Source organism: Stigmatopora argus, chromosome 17 (genome assembly GCF_051989625.1).
Source record: "Stigmatopora argus isolate UIUO_Sarg chromosome 17, RoL_Sarg_1.0, whole genome shotgun sequence".
Taxonomy (NCBI): Eukaryota; Metazoa; Chordata; class Actinopteri; order Syngnathiformes; family Syngnathidae; genus Stigmatopora; species Stigmatopora argus.
Window position 1 is genome coordinate 12,474,743 of NC_135403.1, and position 23,309 is coordinate 12,498,051.

The 23,309-nt window shown below is 43.4% G+C and overlaps 2 long non-coding RNA genes across 3 annotated transcripts; both read right to left on the minus strand.

The window, feature by feature from the left end:
• Nucleotides 1-13: 13 nt before the first annotated feature.
• On the minus strand, nt 14-4,315 carry LOC144091698 (uncharacterized). Its single transcript, XR_013305822.1, has 3 exons — nt 4,174-4,315; nt 2,281-3,511; nt 14-2,177 (listed from the first exon to the last, which is right to left on the minus strand). It is a non-coding gene; the product is annotated as an uncharacterized LOC144091698 (long non-coding RNA).
• Nucleotides 4,316-4,715: 400 nt separating this feature from the next.
• Nucleotides 4,716-20,864, minus strand: LOC144091518 (uncharacterized). 2 transcript variants are annotated; one of them, XR_013305738.1, is made up of 8 exons: nt 20,828-20,864; nt 19,301-19,414; nt 18,327-18,402; nt 15,146-15,270; nt 8,706-8,791; nt 6,185-6,284; nt 5,942-6,062; nt 4,717-5,880 (listed from the first exon to the last, which is right to left on the minus strand). It is a non-coding gene; the product is annotated as an uncharacterized LOC144091518 (long non-coding RNA). The 2 variants fall into 2 exon arrangements; XR_013305739.1 differs by lacking the exon at nt 19,301-19,414 and having other exon boundaries at nt 4,716-5,880.
• Nucleotides 20,865-23,309: the final 2,445 nt, after the last annotated feature.

Consider the following 23,309-nt stretch of genomic DNA (forward strand, 5'->3'; position numbering starts at 1 on the left):
GCCGTCCGTCCGTCCCGTCCGTGCCGTCCGTGCCGTCCGTCCGTCCGTGCCGTCCGTCCGTCCGTGCCGTCCGTCCGTCCGTGCCGTCCGTCCGTCCGTGCCGTCCGTCCGTCCGTCCGTGCCGTCCGTGCCGTCCGTCCGTCCGTGCCGTCCGTCCGTCCCTGCCGTCCGTCCCCAAAACTCAGCAGGGGAGAAAAGTGTCCAAAACTCCACTAGGGAGAAAAAGTGTCCAAAACTCCACTGGGGAGAAAAGTGTCCAAAAAGTGTCCAAAACTCCACTAGGGAGAAAAGTGTCCACAAATCAAAACTCAAAAGACCTAAATACTTACCTGCACCGGTAAAAAAAGTGTCCAAAAGTCCACCGGTAAAAAAGTGTCCATAAATCCACGGGTAAAAAAGTGTCCAAAACTCCACTGGGGAGAAAAAGTGTCCAAAACTCCACTGGGGAGAAAAAGTGTCCAAAACTCCACTGGGGAGGAAAAAGTGTCCAAAACTCCACTGGGGAGAAAAAGTGTCCAAAACTCCACTGGGGAGAAAAAGTGTCCAAAACTCCACTGGGGAGAAAAGTGTCCAAAAAGTGTCCAAAACTCCACTGGGGAGAAAAGTGTCCAAAAAGTGTCCAAAACTCCACTGGGGAGAAAAGTGTCCAAAAAGTGTCCAAAACTCCACTAGGGAGAAAAGTGTCCACAAATCAAAACTCAAAAGACCTAAATACTTACCTGCACCGGTAAAAAAGTGTCCAAAAGTCCACCGGTAAAAAAGTGTCCATAAATCCACGGGTAAAAAAGTGTCCATAAATCCACGGGTAAAAAAGTGTCCAAAACTCTACTGGGGAGAAAAATTGTCCAAAACTCCACTGGGGAGAAAAGTGTCCAAAAAGTGTCCAAAACTCCACTGGGGAGAAAAGTGTCCAAAAAGTGTCCAAAACTCCACTGGGGAGAAAAGTGTCCAAAAAGTGTCCAAAACTCCACTAGGGAGAAAAGTGTCCACAAATCAAAACTCAAAAGACCCAAATACTTACCTGCACCGGTAAAAAAGTGTCCAAAAGTCCACCGGTAAAAAAGTGTCCATAAATCCACGGGTAAAAAAGTGTCCATAAATCCACGGGTAAAAAAGTGTCCAAAACTCCACTGGGGAGAAAAAGTGTCCAAAACTCCACTGGGGAGAAAAAGTGTCCAAAACTCCACTGGGGAGAAAAAGTGTCCAAAACTCCACTGGGGAGAAAAAGTGTCCAAAAAGTGTCCAAAACTCCACTGGGGAGAAAAGTGTCCAAAAAGTGTCCAAAACTCCACTGGGGAGAAAAGTGTCCAAAAAGTGTCCAAAACTCCACTGGGGAGAAAAGTGTCCAAAAAGTGTCCAAAACTCCACTAGGGAGAAAAGTGTCCACAAATCAAAACTCAAAAGACCTAAATACTTACCTGCACCGGTAAAAAAGTGTCCAAAAGTCCACCGGTAAAAAAGTGTCCATAAATCCACGGGTAAAAAAGTGTCCATAAATCCACGGGTAAAAAAAGTGTCCAAAACTCCACTGGGGAGAAAAAGTGTCCAAAACTCCACTGGGGAGAAAAAGTGTCCAAAACTCCACTGGGGAGAAAAAGTGTCCAAAACTCCACTGGGGAGAAAAAGTGTCCAAAAAGTGTCCAAAACTCCACTGGGGAGAAAAGTGTCCAAAAAGTGTCCAAAACTCCACTGGGGAGAAAAGTGTCCAAAAAGTGTCCAAAACTCCACTGGGGAGAAAAGTGTCCAAAAAGTGTCCAAAACTCCACTGGGGAGAAAAGTGTCCAAAAAGTGTCCAAAACTCCACTGGGGAGAAAAGTGTCCAAAAAGTGTCCAAAACTCCACTAGGGAGAAAAGTGTCCACAAATCAAAACTCAAAAGACCTAAATACTTACCTGCACCGGTAAAAAAGTGTCCAAAAGTCCACCGGTAAAAAAGTGTCCATAAATCCACGGGTAAAAAAGTGTCCATAAATCCACGGGTAAAAAAGTGTCCAAAAGTCCACGGGTAAAAAAAGTGTCCAAACGTCCACGGGTAAAAAAGTGTCCAAAACTCCACTGGGGAGAAAAGTGTCCAAAAAGTGTCCAAAACTCCACTGGGGAGAAAAGTGTCCAAAAAGTGTCCAAAACTCCACGGGTAAAAAAGTGTCCAAACGTCCACGGGTAAAAAAGTGTCCAAAACTCCACTGGGGAGAAAAGTGTCCAAAAAGTGTCCAAAACTCCACTGGGGAGAAAAGTGTCCAAAAAGTGTCCAAAACTCCACGGGTAAAAAAAGTGTCCAAACGTCCACGGGTAAAAAAGTGTCCAAAACTCCACTGGGGAGAAAAGTGTCCAAAACTCCACTGGGGAGAAAAGTGTCCAAAAAGTGTCCAAAACTCCACTGGGGAGAAAAGTGTCCAAAAAGTGTCCAAAACTCCACTGGGGAGAAAAGTGTCCAAAAAGTGTCCAAAACTCCACTAGGGAGAAAAGTGTCCACAAATCAAAACTCAAAAGACCTAAATACTTACCTGCACCGGTAAAAAAGTGTCCAAAAGTCCACCGGTAAAAAAGTGTCCATAAATCCACGGGTAAAAAAGTGTCCATAAATCCACGGGTAAAAAAGTGTCCAAAACTCCACGGGTAAAAAAGTGTCCAAAACTCCACTGGGGAGAAAAGTGTCCAAAAAGTGTCCAAAACTCCACTGGGGAGAAAAGTGTCCAAAACTCCACTGGGGAGAAAAGTGTCCAAAAAGTGTCCAAAACTCCACGGGGAGAAAAGTGTCCAAAAAGTGTCCAAAACTCCACTGGGGAGAAAAGTGTCCAAAAAGTGTCCAAAACTCCACTGGGGAGAAAAGTGTCCAAAAAGTGTCCAAAACTCCACTGGGGAGAAAAGTGTCCAAAAAGTGTCCAAAACTCCACTAGGGAGAAAAGTGTCCACAAATCAAAACTCAAAAGACCTAAATACTTACCTGCACCGGTAAAAAAAGTGTCCATAAATCCACGGGTAAAAAAGTGTCCAAAACTCCACCGGGGAGAAAAAGTGTCCAAAACTCCACCGGGGAGAAAAAGTGTCCAAAACTCCACCGGGGAGAAAAAGTGTCCAAAACTCCACTGGGGAGAAAAAGTGTCCAAAACTCCACTGGGGAGAAAAAGTGTCCAAAACTCCACTGGGGAGAAAAAGTGTCCAAAACTCCACTGGGGAGAAAAAGTGTCCAAAACTCCACTGGGGAGAAAAAGTGTCCAAAACTCCACTGGGGAGAAAAAGTGTCCAAAACTCCACTGGGGAGAAAAAGTGTCCAAAACTCCACTGGGGAGAAAAAGTGCCGTCCATCCATGCCGTCCGTCACTGCCGTCCGTCCATGCCGTCCGTCCGTCCATGCCGTCCGTCCGTCCATGCTGTCCGTCCATCCATGCCGTCCAGGTTGAACTTCACTTTAGTGTCCCGGAGGTACTGAGCCAGGCCGGCGTGGTGCAGTCAGACCAGGTGGCCCCAGGCCTTTTAGAACTCAAGCCGCTGTCCAGGAAGATGTCCGTCAACTTAAAAAAGCCACACAGGGACAGAGTTTAGTCTGCTTTCTAAACAAACATTTATAGCCTTAATTCCATCGTGTACATACACTACAACAAGTGCATGCCATACAATGTGTGTCAATCAATCACATTTGCATTTAACATCATTAACCAAAACTTTGAGCCCATTCGCACCGACAAATAAGTGTATTTTTACAAACAAAATCATAGGAGTATGAACATTAGCTTAACTAACGCTCATTTAGCATCCACAATAAAGTACAGTTAGAAGCACTACGTGGACTCCCTGCTAGCGTAGCGATTAGCCATTCGCGGCTAGCGCTAGCCTCGTGCTAATCGCTCATTAGCATGATATTTCCACACAAAAAAAGACAGTTGGAATCCCGTAACAATAACCACCGCGTTAAGAACACCGCTCGGTTCTTATGAATACTTGCCAAATACATAATTTAGCAAAATAACATTAAAATTTAAGCTTGAGGTTTAACCTTAACCCATGCTTGCTTAGCGGAGCTCAACATGGCGATCTTCAGCTCAAACTAAAGGCACACTTGTTCACTATAACAAGTAAGTAACTCGTAAGACATCAAAATAAACGCACACTTGTTCATTATAACAAGCAACTAACTCGTAAGACATTAAAATAAATGTTATAATTATTGTTATACCTGACTGGCGTGCAAGAGGTCTGAGAAACAGTATGCCTCGATCCACCACCTGAAGTCATTTGAAGTTAATCAGGGTGCTGCTGTCTCCGTGCCCTGCGATTGGCTGGCTGGCAAGCCATAGTTGGCCGGGATTGGCTCCAGCATCCCTGCAACTCATGCCAAGAAAAGCGATACGGAAAATGATTGAATCAATGAATGATTTATTTTGAAAAATGGAATTATATTGGCATCATAAGATAGACCAGAGCTATTTTGTATAGTTACCAAAGAGATGTGTATTCTTCCAAATCAATAAAACTGAATACAGCAGTTTCAAAATAAACCATTACACAATGTATAGTAAGGTTTTTTTCTTCTTTGAAACATTTTTAAAGTTGCTTAGTAAGGATAACATTAAAAAAAACAAAAAAGGGATCCATATAAGACTTATCGTTGTGTGACTCACCTTTTTTCAGTCATTTTTATTTTAACACGTGTGCTCGCGGGCTGATAGACATGATTCAAATAAATGGCAATGACACATTATTTAGATCTTGCATTTATTAAAGTTATTGTCTGGGCTCCGAAGTGTGGAGGATGGTTGTTTTTTTATTGTTGTCTTTTTTATGTTTCTCTCAATTTTTGCTCTCCTCCATACAGTAGCCACCGTCTTCGTTCTCCCGGCTTCCTCCTCTTTGGTACCTAACGTCGTCATCGTCGTCGCGGTTCCGTTCGTACGCACCCCGTTTTGGTAGCCGGGGCGCCCGTCGCCTTTATTGTCATCATACAAAGCTGCGTATAAAGAAATTGGTGAAATATCATTCATCAAGGCGCTCTTAAATGGGTCAAAATGGTCAAAAGTCTGCACTTTGATGGCCAACGTTTTTAATAGGTCCAGAAAAAGACTTGGAATGGCTTGGAGAGTCTACAACGGGGGTCCTCGAGGGTCGCTGTGGGTTGGGCCAGCATTTTGTTCCAAGACATCCAGCACAGACACAGAGTTAAAGCAACGGGGGTTGGGCTACGAGAAGCACCTGACGCCAATCCACTGATTGCACTCACAGGACACTAGTATTGTGGAAAGCTTGCTCTTTATGAAAACCTACATTTTGTGGAGTCATTTGAAATGAAAGCCTAGTCCAGGGGACATCAGACTCGGGTTGGTTCGCGGGCCGCTTTAACGTCAACAAAACGGGTGAAATATCATTCAAGAAAGGCGCTCTTAAATGGGTCAAAATGGTCAAAAGTCTGCGCTTTGATGGCCAACGTAGGTCCAGAAAAAGTAATGACCACGTACATATATGGGCAAAACGATGGGAAGCTTTCACACGTCGTCGTTGCCGCAAAAAGAGAGTTCGGGGCTTCAAATGGGCCGATTGGACGGCTACGCTTTTGTCGCCATTTAAGACAAGTACGGTGCGGAATAGCGCTTCAAACTCGATACTTTTCGGCAGAAATGGACTCTAATTTGCCAGTAAATTGGCACGATGGCATCGGAGAAAAGTCATCAATTCCGTGCTTTCTTCTGGACTAGATCCAAAAACGTTCTTGGCGTGGATTCCAGTGTTTATTCAAGAGACTTTATTCATGTTTTTTTTAGGCAAAAGCATCACGTTTGGTGACATCAGCAGTCGAGTAATGATGGCGGAATGGGTGAAAGGTCAAGCCGTCCACCTTCATGGCTAAATGGATGCCAAAACGCACCAGAGTGGCCAAAATGGACTCCTCCTAGAGGTAGAAAAAGCACCGTGATTGGATGATGTTCAAAAGGCAACGGCAAAAGGTTCACCTTGTCTACCGACGGCAGATTGGCGCTCCAATCCTGCAGTTCTTCTGGAGATGTCGTCATGTTGTAGTAGTTTCCATCCTCGGCCCGTCCGCTGCGTTCTGTTGCCAACAGGTGGTCGTACCTGGAATCGCATATCGTAACAATAATTCATTCCCATTAGTAATATCACATTAAATGTTGTTCTGTTGTTGAATGAGAGTCAATAAGTGACTCGTCGCCATTTTGTATAAATGCATTACAAACTTGGGCTTGGTGACGTCTCCATTATGGCACAAAAAGTTGAGGGTGGCGTTGGGCGCCTTCTACTGGAAGACCACCAGCGGAATCTTCGATTTCAGCACACCTGAGGATGCAATTTACTTACTATTCGTGGTCATTTTTTTAAAGAAAAAAAGCCTTACTATACTATGTCGTTTTTTCAGAAAAAAAGCCTTACTATACTAAGTCGTTTTTTTACAAAAAAAAAGCCTTACTATACTATGTCGTTTTTTTAAGAAAAAAGCCTTACTATACTATGTCGTTTTTCAGAAAAAAAGCCTCACTATACTTAGTCATTTTTAAAGGGAAAAAAGCCTCACTATACTTTTTTAAGAAAAAAAGCCTTACTATACTATGCCGTTTTTTAAGAAAAAAAAGCCTTACTATATACTATGTGTTTTTTTTTTACAAAAAAAGCCTTACTATACTATGTCGTTTTTTGAGAAAAAAAGCCTTACTATACTATGTCGTTTTTTTAAGAAAAAAAGCCTTACTATACTATGTCGTTTTTTCAAGAAAAAAAGCCTTACTATCCTCTGTTGTTTTTTTTAAAGAAAAAAAGGCTTACTATACTATGTCGTTTTTTAAGAAAAAAAGCCTTACTATATACTATGTGGTTATTTTTTTACAAAAAAAAAGCCTTACTATACTATGTCGTTTTTTGAGAAAAAAAGCCTTACGATACTATGTCGTTTTTTAAAGAAAAAAAGCCATACTATACATGGTCATTTTTAAACTATGGGGACGCCCGCCCGATCCATGTTAGCTTTCATCACGTTGCCAACGGACGGCCGCTTTTTGGGGGGTTTGAGTTCGACTTAAGACGTTACCGGTCCGTCTCCCGAAGTGGAGGGTGGGGGGGGGGATTGTTGATTTCAGCGGTCTCTTCTCGGAAAGACAACCGTCGCGCGCAGATGCGGAACCCCCCACCCAATCCCACTTCCTTCTGCGCGAGGCTTTTGTCGGCGGTGTCAACAGAGCAACGGCCACGGGGGCGCCCGCGGGGGTCCGTCCGTTCCCCGGCAGGAAGTCCGAGTCAGTCAAAGTGTTGCCACACTTGAGCCGTACTTCCTCTAAACTATAAAAAAAAAAACTTGAACAACTTTAAAATGTTCCTTCGTTTCCGCCCGGGTTTTCGGCCTCCCTTTTTATCGCCGCACAACAGAAATGGATAGATATTAATCATCGTTTGCTCATCCCAATTAAAGAGGAATCGGACGTTTCATCCATGGCAGCGGTCGAGTTAAAACAAGTGGTGTCAAACATACGGCTCGGGGGCCGAAAGAGGCCGCTAGGGGTGCCCATCCGGCCCGCGGTGTTCCGGAAACTTTGTAGCTTATCCATAAATGTACTTACATACGGAATGGAATGCTTTTGTGAGTTATGTGATTGAGTGCGCAAACTATTAGTGCACACTTTGCTAAATTTCTTAGTCATATTGGCTCTTTTGCCCCCTGCTGGCAAATGAGTGACCTTAAAATAACTCTAAACCACATGTGTCAAAGTGGCGGCCCGGGGGCCAAATCTGGCCAACCGCATCATTTTGTGTGGCCCGGGAAAGTAAATCATGAGTACCGATTTTCGGTTTTAGGATCAAATTAAAATGAAGAGTATATATGTATATTAAATTTCCTGAATTCCCCCTTTTAAATCAATAATTGTCATTTTTTAATCCATTTTTTCCTTAGTTCAAAAATCGTTTTGTAAAATCTAAAAATATATTTAAAAAAGCTAAAATAAACATTGTTTTAGATCTATAAAAAACTGAATATTCAGGGATTTTAATCCAGTTCTTTTAATCCATTTATAAAAAAAAAATCTAAATATTATATTTAAAATGGTCCGGCCCACGAGACCCACAAGAAAATCCCCCAAAATCAGCAGAATCGGACAACAAACATTCCAAAACGTCCCTCAAAATCAATAGGAAATAATCCAAAATTTACCAGAAGTGACACAAAATGGCCATTGACGTCTAGGGTCGTCAATGACAGCAAGTCATTCCACTTTTTGGACCAAAAATAAACTTGTCCGGCATGAATGTTGTACGCAAACCCAACTGAGTTATAATATGACAACCTATCAATCCAATTATCTGTACAAAAAAAGTATGCACGGAATGGACCAAAAATCCAAGCTCCTCCCCCCAAGTGCAAACGAATCGAACGCCATCGACCCCCGCCGACGGCCTCGCATAATTGACGCCGGTCACTCCGTTTGATTGACGCCGGTCTCGGCGGTCACTGGGGCGTCAGATAACCCGATTTTCTCGCTAGCTTTTTAAATTACTTTAAAAGAAAAAAACAACGGCAAAGGCGTCTCCTCGTTCGTCCTTGGTCGAGACGCTAATGTCAAAGCGACCCGGACCCCCAGCCCCCCCCCACCCCTGTGACGTGGTGCGTTCCAAGCCGCGGCCTGCAGGTGGAGCAGCAGCTTCAACTTTGTCGCCAGACCAAAAACTAAAAAAAAGGGATAACAAAAACAAACCAAAAAAAGGGAAAATTACCTTTTTTGTCTGCTGGAAGACGGGACGACGTCGACGCCATGGCGTCCTCGGTGGCGCCGTTTGCTTTGGACGGGTCGGCTTCAAAGCTGAGGATGAAAAAGACAGAATTTGATGAAAAGTGGCAAAAAAAATGGACCCAAAAAAGAACAAATTGTAAAACTGTGAAGACATCAAAAGGAATAAAAACTAATGAAATATGCACAATATATGGAACATTAACATTAAAATACTAAAATGTCTAATAAAATATATACTTAAAAAAGTAAAGACCACAATTTAAGTGGAATATTGGTCATTAAAATCATTTAAAAAATACCTAAAAAAAAATACAAAGGAACAATTTAAAAAAAGACCCCCCCCCTCGCTCCTCATCAGTACCAGCAAGTCAAGGCACCCCCCCCCCCAATGAATAATGCAGCGCACCTCCTCCTCTGCATGTTTTATTCAGCGAGGAGTCGCCGTCTCCTTGACCCCCCCACCACACCCACCCACCCCACACACATAGGCCATTACCCCCCCTCCCATTCCCTTCTTCCTTTTTCACCGGTGGTCCCAGCCCCAAGTAAATATTTGCATTTCATCCCCCCCCCCCCCGCCGCCGTTTGCTTCCCCTCACATGGACATTTAAGCGTTTGTCTCCCAAGGACAAATCTTTATTTCTTAGCCGCCATTGACACCGCCGGATGTCCAAGTGAAGCCCTTTTCAGTGGGAACGCCTACTATTGTTTGGCAGCCAGCCCTCCCATTTTAAAATGGATGTGACTCCCATCGCCGTTAATGGAAGCCTTACTATACATAGTCGTGTTTTTAAGAAAAAAAAAGCCTTACTATACATGGTCATTTTTAAAGAAAAAAAGCCTTACTATAATATGTCGTTTTTTTAAAGAAAAAAGCCTTACTATACTATGTCGTTTTTGACAAAAAAAGCCTTACTATACTTGTTGTTTTTTAAAGAAAAAAGCCTTACTATATATACTATGTCGTTTTTTTTAAAGAAAAAAGCCTTACTATACTATGTCTTTTTTTTTTTGAAAAAAGCCTTACTATACTATGTCGTTTTTTAAAAAGAAAAAAGCTTTACTAAACTGTCGTTTTTTAAGAAAAAAAGCCTTACTATACTATGTCGTTTTTTTTTAAGAAAAAAGCCTTTTTACTATGTTTTTTTTTTTTTTAAAAAGCCATATTATAGTTAGTCATTTTTAAGAAAAAAAACAAGTCAAATTGGACATCTATCACCGCGTTCTGTCATTCGTTTAACATGAAACAGCTAGCGTAGCACTACAAACGCGACTCAATTCCGGTTGTGACGTCACAACCAGAATTTCTGCAAAACAGCGGTTTATTATTCTGCCATAGCGTAGCGCTAGAAATGACAGTCAATTCCAAAACGCTAGCTCGCCTGCCATATTAAATTAAGCTTTTTAAAGGAATCATTTTGGGCGAGCGTCTGATTAGAAAAAAAGGGGGTGCTACAGTTTGTGAGCAGTTTGTGGCCAATTATCAGAGCGTCGCAGCGACAGTTTGCCGCTATCTCCTCAGATTAGAACGGCGACGGTTGAGGACGACAATTCTGTTGGAAACGGCGAAACCTCCTCCTCGCTAAAGTCTACTCACCCCCGTTAAAAAGCGACGAAGGCTTGGACGCCAGTGATTGAAAACCGCTTTTTTCCATCAATTCTGCTTGTGACGTCACAACCAGAATTGACCAGCACAGCTAGCGCTACGCTAGCTATCAAATGGAGCGAATAGAAAATTTACGGATAGCAGGCGAGCCACCATTTTGGATGCGACCTCTCATTTTTTTTAGTGGGCGGGGCCGAGACAGCCTTTCTGTTACTTGAATGACGAAAATATCCCTTTAAAATCACTGAAAAAACGGGAAAAAGATGCTTAAAAAACATGGACGGGGATATACGACCAACCTACTTGAACTGGGAGGGCCGGTAGCCAATGAACTCTTGACTTGAAACGGATGGGACGTCTTTTAAATGGCTATGTGAATCATTTCCTACTTGCTGAGCAAAGCAAAAGTAGAAAAAGAAAAGGTTTTGGCTGGATGGCGTCTAAGCACTCTCCACTCCTCTTTTAGAAGCGTTGCTAGGATACGGTGCGTTCGTGCGTGTGTGACTTGCACAAGGCGCACCTGTCGGCAAGTATTTAAAAAAAAAAAAAGAAAGAAAAAGAAGAAAAAAAAGGGCATTTGGCTCGCTGGCTTGGGTCGTCAACATTTTTTTTAGCGGGGAATCGATAAAGGACCACCGGTCGGACGGGCTGGCTATAAAAAATGGGGTTAAAAAAAATACATTTGGCAAGACAGATGTGGCAAGGCTCCACCAGCAGTGGCCGCTTTGCACCCTGGGAATTTTGGGGTACGCCAAATGCTAAAATTAACAGTGCGTATGCATCAATATGAATGAAGCAAGTGAGGCGACCCAGTGGCCTGTTTACACAAATAAAGTTTTTCAGGTCAAACAAGATTACCGTAATTTCCCTAATGAGACAACTCGTTTTTTTTGTTGCTGTCTGTCACAAACAATTTAGATATAATATTTAGATTTTTTTTATATAAATGGATTAAAAGAACTGGATTAAAAGCCCTGAATATTCAGTTTTTATAGATCTAAAACAATGTTTATTTTGAGCTTTTTAAAATATATTTTTAGATTTTACAAAATGATTTTTGAACTAAAACAGAAAAAAATGGATTAAAAAATGACAATGATTGATTTAAAAGGGGGAAAATCAGGAAATTTAATATACATCTCTACTCTTCATTTGAATTTGATCCTAAAACAGAAAGTCGGCACTCATGATTTACCTTCCCGGGCCACACAAAATGATGCGGCGGGCCAGATTTAGCCCCCGGGCCGCCACTTTGACACCTGCGCTCTACGCCCCAAAAAAATAAAAACGCAACACATTCCAGACAAAAAAAAAAAAATGTGAAAAGCTTTTCCTTGGTTTTCCCCGCGGCTGGAGATGGAAACGTTCCAGGTGAGCGAACATGTGCGTTCGCCCGAGGAGGAAGACCACGCTGATGAAGAAAACTAGTCCGTATTTATTTATTTATTTATTTATTTATTTTGGGGTTGTTGTTGTGGTGGTCTGATTTCATTTGAGCGCAAACGTTCTTTACATTTCTTCCGCAAAGTTCCCAAGCGGCTGATTTATGGTCAACGCAAGTCAGCTTTTCTTTTTCCGTCTTCCTGGGAGGCCTCTCTCTCTCTCTCTCTCTCGCTCTCTTTCTCTCACTCTCTCTCTCTCTTCCGGACCGCGGAAGGTCAAGCCGATCATTCCTCTCGTCCGCGGGTGGCGCTGGAGTACGATAAAGAAGCCCGCCGCCGGCTGTGGCGTCGTTAAAGCGAAAAAACGAAAGAGGCAGTTTTTTTTTCCCCCTTTGAACTCCGAGCCTACTTTAAATTCACGCGCGCCAAAGTGCAGTTCAAGTGTTTTATTTTGGTGGGCGCGCAGTTACAGTGCTTCCCGGGATGAGAATCTACCATTTTTAATGTCGCAAAGTGAAATAAATCACATTGAAATCTGAAATATTCTCATTTTATGTGAAGCTGATCACATTTTAATGCGATAATGCTGACGTAAAATATAAAATGCACTATAACGTGAAACGTGTCGCTTTAAAATGTCAAAAGTGATTTTCAAAAGTGTCCTGTTAAACTACGAACAACACATTTTAACGTGAAAACTATCTTGTAAAACCTTGCAACGCAAAAGGGGTCATGCTAAAATGTAAACATAACATGAATATCATCAAAATATGAAACAACATTAATTTTGTCCCTACGAGGGTCGCGGCAGGGGTGCCGGAGCCTAGCCAAAGCCAAGTATTGTCGCCTAGAATATTTTGCTAGCCATTTGCAGAGCACAATGACATAAAAACAAGCAATCGAACGACTTAGCATACAATTAGCCTAGCATCCATGTTTATCGGATGTGGAAGGAAACCGGAGTACCCGGATAAAACCCAGACAGACCGGATTAAAATGTGAAACCAATTAGTCCAACAGATATTTGGGTGTATTTCGCACAATCAACAGTAGTTTGGCGTCGAACCCGAGCGTCACACGTGCTGGGGAAACGTACGGCTAAAATTAGCGTCACGCAGCTGCGCCACGACGGCTCGTCACTCAACACCGGCGACGGACGGCGTGATGAATGGACGCGGGGATTTTTATAGACGCGCTCGTATATGCCTTCTAAACGACGGGATTCCAACTATTGCGGGGTTTGAAATATCAGATTTGGAGCGCTCCCATTCCCGCGCCCCGCGGGGGGTCATCGGGTTGCCGTCCCCCGCTCGCTGACACCGGAATGACACGGCCGCGGGGGCCCGGCGCACAAAAGGCCCCCCGGGCGACGCAGCACTTTTGGAAAATCCCTGGCCAGATTAACCAACGGCGGGGCCCCCGAAACATATTCTACCCGGCAACAATGTCCCATTAAACCCCTTTTTTTGGTGGCGCTATTAAGATTAGCGTCGCTAACGGCCGCAAATTAACAACTTGCCACAAAGGGTCTAATTTAGCTTCCAAATACACAAAAAAATTGAGTTACGAGTCATATTTTAGACTAAAACGGCATTTTCCAAATCATTTTTTAAGACAAAAAGATTCCCTTTTCTTCCCACGGACGAAAAAGCAAAGTCTCTGTTGTCTTTTTTCTATTTCCGAGTGAATTCCGACATGTTTTGATTGCGCCCGCGGCTCGACAAAATAAACGTCTCGCCCGTTAACGGCTCGCGTCTGTGTTTACGTTGGCTAGCGCGAGGCGACCCCGAAATCAGAAGCCTTCACCCTCTTTGTTTTCAGAGAAAAACTCGGCCACTAGCGCTTTATCTTTGCCGACAGACGAGCGACCGTTGCCGCCGTTGTCACCCGGACGCGATAGCGCCGTACGCTAACGCAGTAGCCCGAGGAATAAGGAAATACTGAACTTTAACGAGCACACGTTGAGGTCAGAAAAAGGTATTGCCTGCAAAATTCCTCCCCCGAGACCCTTTTTTCCACAACTAGCGCTCCTAGTTCAACCGAATTGGACGTCCATCGCTGTCAGTACCTTTAAACGAACGAAAGAATAAATATTAGCAAAGGCGCTACGCTCTCCCTCAAGTCTGAAAGCTAAGCTAAGTTAGCAATGTCTTAAAAAGAGGGCATCAATCATCCTTAGCATGTTAGCATCTATACATAGCGCTCCATAAAAAGCCAGACATTTCCCAAAGCTCTGACGGCGATCGAATATCACCCAGCAAGCACTTCCTATTTTGGGCGGGTGTCAGACTGTTTTTTTTTTTTTCCTACCACGCCGCAGCGCACTCCCCCCTCATTCTTTTTTCACTGAAAACAAACGCTAGCTAAGCGCTAACACAAGCAGCTGTCACTCGGGAGCCAGCTGTACAACATGTGGCCGCCGTTTGGGATTTACAAGAGGAAGTTGAGAGGATAACGTACAGTTTCCTGAAGACCCGCGCAAGAGAAATTAATCCCACCGCTGGCTGAGCCGGCAATTTAGCGCGCTACGGCTAATTTAGTAGACGGCTAGCGCATTAAAGTTGGATGGAATTAACTCGTTTCGCTTAAGTGAAGCGGGCTTCGGGTTATTTAACGTTATTTTACAATCACAAAAATTTAAATATTGCGATGCAGACACAATTGCCACAACGAAAATAGATTTAAGATATGCTTTTACTATTTAAAAAATTAGTAAATAATGAAAACTATAGTAAAAATGTCAACAAAATCTTGACCAAAACGCTTTTTTTCTGGTTAAAAAAGATCCAAATCACAAAAATTAGCAACAACAAATATTTTGATAGTCCTATATAAACATTGTTCAACTGCTGCCGACCCTCCTACTTCAAAAAGATTGGACATGTCGCGCTAACGGGCTATTTTTTGACCCTATTGTCAAAAAAATGACAGTAAAAATGGCCGTACTTTTTTTTCCCCTTCTCACCAGTCGATGTCCAATCCATTTGTAGCATGAGTGACCGTTCCTTCAAATGGATCGGACGTCTGTCATGACGAGCCTCCCGTGATCCCAATTACGCGCCTCTCTTTCCCTGCCGCGACCCGTGTATTTTTTTGGGGGGGGGTACGTCTGTCAAACCACGCGAGCGTCACTTCCACGCCGCTTTCATCTCATTGTCCGGCGACCCGTCGGCGGGGTGTCGTCATTCCCCCCGCCGGACGACGCGAAGCGACAGCTCCCGGGGCGCCGGCAAACCCCGCGAACGTGCGTCAAAAGAGGGTCGTCTGGCTCGGAAAATCCGCGTTTTGAGTCACGTTTCGTTTCGCCGACGCACGTTTATCAAAGAAAAACAAAAACAAGCGGGCGCGTTTGACTTTCCAGCGGCGACGCCCCCGAGAGACGTCACGGAACTTGAGGCGTCATCCGCCCGGCACGCACACGGCGCGTGTTCTCACCTGGTTTCCGCGGCGACCGCACCGCATCACTCTACTTCCTGGCGTGGAAGGTTTCGAGAGGGGCCCCTCTCGTAGGGGGGGGCGGCTTCTTTGGAAGAACCTCGGTGGCGACCAGGGAGAGAGGGCTGCGTAGAAAAAAAAAAGGACTAAATGTTAGGTTAGCATTTTTTTTTAAATTTAAAAATGAACTGTGCTTGGCTAGAAATGGCCTGCATATTCTGCCTAGCAACAAGCAGCAATGCAAAAGTGTAAAGGAAAATAAATGTGCTAGCTAACTAGCTAACACATTAATAAATCTATCAATATTTTTGTTTTGTTTACAATGGAGTTGTCAAAGTTGTGAGTTTTTAGTCAACGAGACAAAAAGTTGCCGTGGCTTTCTTTAATAAAAAAAAAGAATCCACTTAATGGCGAGTGACTCCCAGCTGGCAGTGGCGGCCCACCCAGAGACCCCCCCTCCTCCCAGCCGCACTCTAATAATACTCGGGCACGCGCACCGGGGCCCTGCCCGACCGACGCCGTCGCCGGTCGCCAGGGCGACGGGGATGTTGGCAGCGGCGGGTGCCAAGAGAGCAGCCGGCGGCTCGGGCCAGATTAGCCCAGTGACGGATTTACGCCGGCGGCTGACTTGTACCACAGTGACAAAGTGGCTGCCCACGTGGACTAAATCATTCAAATGGAGCTCTTTTTTTTTAAACCAAAGCCATTTTTAAAAAATCAAGAAAATTGTAGATGAAAAAAGTATAAAATGCACAAAAATACTGACATCTCTTGGATTTAACAACAGATTTATCCTGATTATTAGTGCAGTTTTATATCAAAAATAATTTTCATAAATATTATATGATTGTACTAATTTATTATCAATATTGTACTCTTGAGAAATTAATATATAAAATTTTAATAATATTAAAAAATATCAATAAATACAATTGATAAACAATGCACATGAAAATAATTAGAAAAGAAGGCGAGTTAATAAAAATAATGATTATTTTTTTTCAATCAATTTAAACCGATTTAGGTTTATTTTATTTTTGGAAAAAAAAGTCATTTTATTTCTTTATTTATCCCTATTTATTACACCAATTCCACATTTAGAGTAATGGAGTAAATGATGTATTTTTTTTAAATAAAATGCATTGTTATCCAAAGAACGCTGCACCTTATTATTGGATATATTCGTCAGCGTTTGTCCCCACTTAATATTCAAAATGTGTGCGCTCTACACGGTGTCCATTGCAATGTTTGATATCTTCCCTGCCGTTTCTGTCATTAATGAACTCAAAACATACGATTAAAGCTTTGGATTCAAATCACCGCTCAACTCCGACCTAACATGGCGGCCCCCCTCCCTCTTTAAGACCACCACCAGCCCGCCAGCGATTGCAAAAGTGCCGACTCAGGACGTCCGATTCCCAAGCGGGTCTGACGGCGGCTAACGAGCCCAGCATTTTGCACGCTGCCGACGTCCTGGTGGAAATCAAAAGCCGCAATTACTCCCTTTCCCAATTAAGAAGCGGTCCGGGCACACAGCGTCAATCCACGGATGACCATTCTCTTTTTTTCCCCAACGGCGGCAGCTGCCTCGCGCAGCTGTCCGCCGAGAAGAACCGGCCGTGACCAATAACGCTTTTACGCACCCGACTTTTCTGTTAAACGGTCATCAATTAGCAACCCGCACAAGAACTAGCCACCGAGTGAAACTAGCTAAAACATTTGATAAACCGTATGTCCCTCCAAGCATAATCTAGAAACAGTTAAAAAAAAAAACAATCCACCAAATACTCGCAGAACAATAGTTCAAAAGACATTAAGTAGCTAGCTAGCTAAGTAACTAAACTCTAAATAACAAACCCAACAAAACATAACAAAATAAATAAATAACAACCAAACAAACATCTAACTAACCAATGGAAAAACTCAAATCTAGCTACTTACTAACTAGCTAGCTCAAATCTAGCTATTCACTAAGTAGCTAGCTCAAATCTAGCTACTAACAAAGTAGCTAGCTCAAATATAGCTACTTACAAAGTAGCTAGTTCAAATATAGCTACTTACTAAGGAGCTAGCTGACCAACCAACCATCTTTATTTCATGTACTAAAGAAACCTAAACAGCCGAGTGTGATTAATAATTAGCATGTTAGCAAAAATATGATTTCCTTTTATCACCCACCGCTAATAATAGCACATTATACACATAATAACACATAAAAATGGCTCTTATGTGACAGAGGGACTAGCAAGTAGGCAAAGCTAACCAGTGTATTTAAAGGCGCTCATTTCAGATGCGTTAGCGCGAACCGACCGGAGCGAGCTAGGTGCTACCACGCCACGGCACCTGTCTTAGATCCTGGGTTTGAATCCCAGCGGTGCCTTTTGCCCACGTTCAAAAGTGCAGCGAGTTCCTCCCGCGCAAACGCTAAGTAAGCGGCTCGGATATTTAAGAGCGGCTCTCGCGTCGCGGTTAGCAAAAAGACAATAGCGCTAACTCTGGCCCGATCTTTTTAAAGCGTCGCCGTCGACTCTTGACATGAGCCGTATCATTAAGCGTCGCGGTGGGCCTGGCGTTAGCATCTTCCAGCCTCTTTTTGTCACTTTTTTGGCACGCGTCCAGTCTAAACAGAAGCCACTTTGTCTCGAATTTTCCCGGCAGCTGTTTGATTCCGGCAGCTGACTCTTTTGTGGTTTTTCTCCGTCCCGGGTCATTCTTTTTGGCGGATTTTGCCCGAAGCCCTCTTTTTTTTTGTGGGGCGGGGGTCCCCCCCCCGCCCTTCCGCCGTTAACGCGGTGATGGATGGCGAGCAGCTGACGTCCACCTGCTCGCCAGCAGTCGAAGCGTCGCTAAGCTAGGCCGCCGTTTTACGAGTGCGAGCCGCGAACAAGCGACCCACCTGTCGGCGCTTAAACAAACCGTCGTAGGCCGTGACTAACGACGCTTTAATCCGGCGACCGCTCTTTCTCGGACCACCGGAAATCTTAACTCTTCTTAGACAAAAAATTGGCAAAGTGGATTATTTATGAATTGACACTGTTTTTTGTTTTGTTTTGTTTTCCTATTTTTCCTAGAAAATAATTTAAAAAATGTTATTGTCAAATACGGACTATTAATTTAAGTTTCAATTTTTTCTCTTAATGAAAAAATAGGTAGAACATTTTGAAGGGTTAAATCAACCCACCTGGCATCGAACCCTTCATCTCGGGACTGCGAGCCGCCAAGATAACCACTTCTCCACCGTGCTGCCTTAATTAGACCTGAAACACAAAACAAATAATCCTCACGATGAAATTCCAAACATGTCCATTTGACTTGAGCACTTTTTAATTGACCAATAAATCAATATGCGAATGCCCAATCCCCCCAAAAATGTCCCTTTGATTGATTTCCAGTCAATCAAACTGCTTGCGTGACACAACAGCGTGTCCAGCGTCTGCCTGTCCTGTGGGGGGGCATTACGGGTCGCCGTGGCAACCCGGACGGCGGGAAAACCTGAGTCATCTCGCTCAATAAAACAAAGCGCAAACAAGCCCATGGACAAATGTCACCAGAGGCGACGGCGAATCAGAAAAGACCAATTTCCTTCATATCTGACCCCCCAAAAGTGAGAATTTTTCTTTTCTTTTGAACTGATCCAACAAAAACAAACAAATGTGCGCTATTAGGGTGTTGTGGGTTTTCTCCGGGTCCCCCCCACATCCCCAAAACATGCATGCTAGGCTAACTGTACACTCAATATTCCCTAGCTAGAGTGTAATTGTTTGTTTGTCTCACTGTTTCAGACGGCTGGGATAGGCTCCAGCACCCCCTGCGAGCCTTGTGAGGATAAGAGGTTCAGAAAAATTAATTGAATGATTTTCCTTTTGACACGCTTAATATCCCTGCCATAAAAAAAGTATTTTTAATCATGTTAGTACAGTAATTGCTCGATTATCGCGTCTTCACTTATCGCGAATTCACTACTTTGCGATTTTTAAAGGAAGTATTTTAAAAAATATATATTTTTAAAAAGGTTATAATAGGGCGACCTTACTACGCAATTTTTCAATTATCGCGGCCATGTCTGGTCTACATTAACCGCGATATTCGAGGGATTACTGTATTTTCATTTTCATTTTTTTGCACAGCGGTAGATAGAGGGAGCCGCTCTCCTACCGAGTGTCCGCGGGGGCGCCGGATGTGTCCCTTCAATCTTTCACGAGAGGAGATTGAACGGCGGCGGAGAGGCCAGATGCTCCGCCTCCTTCCGTAAACACGGCGCCGGGCCTCCTTCGGGAAAGAGAAAAGAGAGGGGGGTGGGTGTGGGGGTCTCTTGGCCAAATATTTGCCGCTCTTCGACCCCATTTGGTCCAGCGCGGCCCGTGTTTGCATTTCAATGACCCGCGTTGGGCATCAGGAGCGCGGCACGCGCGGCCCTGACGAGGGGGGGGCCGGTCCGATAACCGGCGTGCCGTGGAAGGAAGGGCGGGGGCGGAAAAAAAAGGCTTTGCGGGTAAAGAGGAAGGTGAGCTTTTAACTCATTGGCCGCCATTGAAAGGGGATAGATGGCCCATACGTTACACATTTTGGGGGATTAAAAATGGGTAATATATTTAGCGAAATCTTCTTAGTCAATTAAATTAATTTGGGGGGATTATTTTCGGTAAATGCTGACTTTTGTCTGAATTTTGATTGGAATATTTCCCTAAAACTGGAAAAATCAAGACAAATGTGCCATTTTTTGTGAAGGGGAAAAAGCTTTTTTTATGGAAAATTAAACCGCATTCACAATATTTTTATTTGGATTTTTATTTTCTGATTTTCACACAAAAAATGTCCCTCTTAAAAAATTACAGCCAATATATTTTGGATTTTTTTCCCTGGATCCCTGGCGTTGTAATGTGCACGCCAGGCCACTAGTTGGCAACGTCACTTTATAATGCGACAAAACTGGGGACGACGAGAGCATTTGATAAACAAAAACATGACGTTTACCGCTTTTTACATATTCTTGGGGATAAATAGTGAACTATTTCAGGAAATTTAAGAGCTAAAATATCAAATAAAATACAATAAAATATAGAATATAGAAAAAAAAAAGATTAATCAAAGGAGATTAAGCGACCAGAGCAGATTTTTAACAGCAGGTGAAAGCCGTCAAAAGCTAGCGTGGAGCACGCGCCTCTCACCTGGGATTAGCTTGCCATTAGTTAATCGGCGCTACGCTAATGCCCCGCTAAAGCCGGGTCACCATCCGTCGCCACTTTTCAACGCTTGCTATTGTTCGTTCCCATTTTGAATGATGAATTCATTTTAATTTATAGATCTATATAATATTCATTTTAGCATCAATTTAAGCATTTAAAATGATTTTTTTATTCAAATTTATACAAGCTTTGTTTCCCCCACAAAATAATATTTCACATTTAATTATCTGTGTTTGTATAATTAAAAAAATCCAGAAAAAAAATCCCTCACAAAATTTTATTTCCTCAAAATAATTATTTTTGTTTAGTATGTAAGAAAACCTAAAAACTGTCTGTTTTCTTTTAAAAATGTGTTTTGTTTTTTGGTCTGACACGCGATTTAAGATTTCCCAAACTGATGCTACATAAAAAAAATATCTTGAGATCTTGAAATATGCCGTCTGTTATTAAATAGATGGTTTTTGGTGGATTTTTTGGAGGTGATCTTTTGTCTTACCTGGGAGCGCTCCAGCTCGGGTGACGCGGGTGACGCGTGGCTTCAAACGAGTGCGGCAGATAAACGTGGGGCAGCGCGACCTAAAAGACAGCCAAAAAAAACACAAAAAAACCAAGATGAAACCTTCCGAAAGCTGAACTTAGTAACTAATCATTGACACGCTAACACACCACGTAACAAAAATAAATAAATAAATAAAAAACTAAACTAAAAAACTAAAAAAAAGAATTCTTGTACATCTAGTAGTAATAAATTCATTGAAATTCACAGCCCACGTGATAGGACGTCAATGGCATTTTTTTTCCACTTTTTCTTTGCAAAACAATGGTTTTCTTTAAAAAAATAAGATTAATTTGCTCCCTTGAACTTTATTTTTTTTAATATATCTTCAATGATAGATGCTACATAAAAAATATCTTGACATAAAGAATATTTTTGGGGCCCCAATTTATCTCTAATTTTCAATCGAAAGCGGAACGAGGCGACGGTGACTGGTCTTCCCGAAAGGTCGCTTAGGAATTCGGGGAATGTCGCTTAGGCTAACGTTCAAGCGGCTTGAACATTAACCACGCCGAAGCCCGACGGACGTCCGCCATTTTGTCCCGCTGACCTTTGAACCCTTGGACGTGTCGACTCGGGGGGAAAAAAAACGAAAGATAAAGAGGCCGCCGCTCTCTTTGAGGTTTTTCCGCGAGGAACGACCTGTCATTTGAGGGCGGCGCATTCCGCGGCGGCCATTTTTGAGGAAAATATGAAATAAAGATAACAACAACAACAAAATGATAACACATACACCGAATTATCGAATAATACTCCATCTAATAAGACACAATCATCGATTTAATGACGCATTTGTCAAATTACGGCACTTGCATCTCTCCCACTTTGCCGTCTATCGCCGTCAATGGTGCCGAGCCTCCTCCATTTTTTGCATTTTCTTCAGTTTGCCCACAAACTAGATGACTAAAACACACCATTTCCTGAGCCACTTGAAAAAGGTCACCTGCCTCCTCATTTGCATAATACCCAGAAAGGCCAACCGTTCAAATTCCCCCCAAAAATGCTTTGTCATTTTCTCCCACTGTCAAAAAACATGAAAAAAAACACATTAGCCGCATTAGCCATACCACCAAAACATTGTTATTAGCATGACGCTAACTTCCAAACATTGTATTTAAATGCTCGCCAAAAAAAGTACCTCAATCCAACACGTTTAAATCATGACCACGCGGAAAGCGGATTCCTGGAAAGCCCATTTCCCTGGCATAGGCCACGCCCCCTAGATTTTTTTCACATGAAAACGCATGGGAAAAAAAAACGGCGCTACTTATGAGAAGAGCGTGTCGTCGGAGCAGCTGTCTCGGGTTACCCGACGACCACGATAAGAACAAAAAAAAAAACGTGCGGGGGTGCTGGCGCGTAACGTACGGGCGCTAGGCCAACGTACAGTAAACGCGGCGGCGGCGGCGGCGTGGAGATAAGAGATGAAATGAGCGGTCGCTCTAATTGAAGATTTGCTGATGAGCGCACTCTTCTACTTAGAATGCAGCGGGGCCGCTATTTTTACAAAGCCCCGCCCCCTCCCCGCCAGATGCCCCCGATAACCCCGGCGCTCGCTAACTTCATCGTGAAAGCGCCGTTTGACATTTAAACGCGGCCGTGGGTAGAAAGTGGAAAGGCGCTCGTGAATGAAGCCTCCGGGGAGGTCACGTTGAATGGTGGAGGGGTGCTTGAGCAACTCTGCCCCCCTTGATTTTCATTTTAATAGAAAAATGCAAGCGAAACGTGACCTGGCGCCGCAATGTCATTCAAACTGACTGGCCGCAGTGACAGTTGTAACACTCGGCGAGAAGCTAACCGCAAAGCGGGGACGCCGCGAGGCCGCTTCGGGGTGCCGGAGAAAACGGGAAGTAGAGAACTATTAAAAGAAAGAAAGAGAAATGCCAGTCCCGTCGGTGAAAAGCCGCTAACGCCTCCCCCCGTGTAAAAAACCCAGAGGTGAACGCCGGTTCGTTTTGGCTGGCGTTAAGAGTTCTCCTTTTGATTGGCGGTCGTCACGTGCGCCGCCGGTCGTTTTTTTCAAAACCACTTGGGGTTACGCGCCGGCATGACGAGTGATTTATGTGACGTGCAATTTCTTCAACACATGTATTTTATGGACTATAAGTGGCACTTTTTTCCCCCTAGAGGTTTAACTGTAGCTAATACTCAAGTCTATCTTATATGTTGTTGTTTTTTTATTTTCTCTCTCTGAACATTGACAGCCTGTTATATTTTTTTTCTTAACATATGCCTATTTAGCCTGTTATCCTCCATTTTTACTATTGTTACTTTAACCCACATGTGTAAAAGTGGCGGCCCGGGGGCCAAATCTGGCCCGCCGCATCATTTTGTGTGGCCCGGGAAAGCAAATCATGAGTGCCGATTTTTTGTTTGAGGATCAAATTAAAATGAAGAGTATAGATGTATATTATATTTCCTG